Genomic DNA, 2,317 nt, shown 5'->3' with positions numbered 1-2,317 from the left:
CTCCTCATCCCAAAACTGCATCACAATGTGATCCCGCCACTCAGTGCTTGTTTCCCGAGCCCAATAGCGACGGTCTACTGTGTGAGCTGCTCCGTGAATGCCAACATCAATCTTGAATTTTTTCTTTCCATGGTACACAACAGGACAGGCACCACGGATTCCTGTTCAGATTCAGCTGCATTGTGTTCATAACCCTCATCACAAGACTGGTGAACAGTGCAGGAGCCATGATTTCAGGCAGAGATGGCAGGCACAAAGTTTACAGTTTACAGGGGCAATTGAAAAATGGTGCAAAACCGTAGTCGCAAGCCCTTGGACTTATGAGACTGAGAAAACTGCATCATGGGGCAGTGATCCTGCCCCCATGATGGACTGCAATTCATTCCCAGAACTCCTAACAGCAGAAGCTGATGATTTGCACAGAGGGATAGCTACCCACGTTGCACTGCTCTCTCTGATGGTGCTAGAGCACCAACTGTGGATGCGCTCTGTCAACACAAGGAGTGTTGTGTGAACATGCACAAGCGATGTAATTACAGCGGTTTACGATCAGCGATGTAACTTAAGTTGACTTAACTCTGTAGTGTAGACATAGCCTTAATGCAGTTTAGCATTGAGAGAGGCGGCGTTGAGCTGACAATATGTAATCTGGCAGTTCAACAACACAGTTTGAGAACCAGTGGCTAAGAGTCATGATTCGAGTTTTATGGGTTAGGGTCCTCTTTAATATTTCATTTTTGTTTACTTTAAATATCAGTGAATAGATATACGTTGTCTTGGTAAAGCATTTATTATGCCACAGGCACTATCCCCAAGCAGTTAATGTAAATGGGTTTGGGAAAATCGACTTTCTTCTTTCCTATGTGGTATTTAGATAGTTAAAACCCATCTGTTATGTGTATTCACCCTGGGCATTTCCAGATATAACATAGAATCTTTTCCTTTCTCTTGGGAGATTTGGACTGACTCATCCTATTTAAATACCCACAGAAGGAAGTTAGGAGAGGGAAGAAACTATTAAGATTCCCCCCAGTGATGTTTTCCTGGGATTTCCTAGCCAGCAGCCTTATTGGAGCTGCAGTGTAAAAAATCTCTGAAGGCTGCTTTGTGAGCCCCCTTAAGCCAAGTTAATTGAGAGACTCCATTGAAGTAATCTGTAGTGTAGATCTACCCAAAGAGGTCCTTGAAGGAGAGTGAATAATGGCTCGGAGTGCATTAACTCTCCTCTCTGTTCCTTAAACGGTGGAGCTATATATCCCCATTCCTGCCTTTTTCTGGGTATGTCTACACTACGAAATTAGGTTGAATTTATAGAAGTAGATTTTTTAGAAATCGATTTTATACAGTCTATTGTGTGTCCCCCCACTTAAGACCATTAAGTCGGCAGAGTGTGTCCACAGTATTGAGGCTAGCTTCGACTTCCGGAGCGTTGCACTGCAGGTAGCTTTCCCACAGTTCCCGCAGTCTCCGCCTCCCATTGGAATTCTGGGTTAAGCTCCCAATGCCAGATGGGGCAAAAACATTGTCGTGGGTGGCTCTGGGTACATGTCATCAGGCCCTCCCTCCCTCCATGAAAGCAACGGTAGACAATCATTTCGCACCTTTTTTCCTGGGTGACCTGTGCAGACGCCATCCCACGGCAAGCATGGAGCCCACTCAGCTCACCATCACCGTACATCTCCTGGGTGCTGGCAGAAGCGGGACTACATTGCTACACAGCAGCAGCTCATTGCCTTGTGGCAGCAGATGGTGCAGTATGACTGGTAGCCGCCGCCACCACCGTTGTCATTGTTGTCTCCTGGGTGCTCTTGGCCATCCTCGGTGAGGTCTGTCAGGGGCGCCTGGACCTAAGTGGGAGTGACTCTAGGTCATTCTCTTCTTAAGTTTCATCTTATGGAGATTCAGTCTGCCTGGAAACTATGATGGCTACAGTCGTTCTGCACCATCTGCTGGCGAGCACCCAGGAGACGACAGCTAGCAGTCATATTGAACCGTCTGCTGCCAGCCTACCCCTTGCTCCCCCCTCCCTCCGTGAAAGCAACAGCCAACGATTTCACGCCTTTTTCCGTGCAGGCGCCATATTGCTGTCAGCATCATCATCCACCCGCCGCTTCCGCTGCCACTCTGCTCTCCTGCAGATGCCATACCACGGCAAGCATGGAGCCCGCTCATATCACCGCAGCAGTTATGAGCGTTGTAAACACCACACACGTTATCCAGCAATATATGCAGAACCAGAACCTGCAAAAGCAGGCGAGGAGGCGATGGCAGCGCGGTGATGAGGACATGGACCCAGACTCTCTCAAAGTCCGGGCCC

This window comes from Caretta caretta, chromosome 1, assembly GCF_965140235.1.
Source record: "Caretta caretta isolate rCarCar2 chromosome 1, rCarCar1.hap1, whole genome shotgun sequence".
Classification (NCBI taxonomy): Eukaryota; Metazoa; Chordata; order Testudines; family Cheloniidae; genus Caretta; species Caretta caretta.
The sequence above is the reverse complement of the archived record's forward strand: the minus strand, read 5'-3'. Positions refer to the sequence as shown.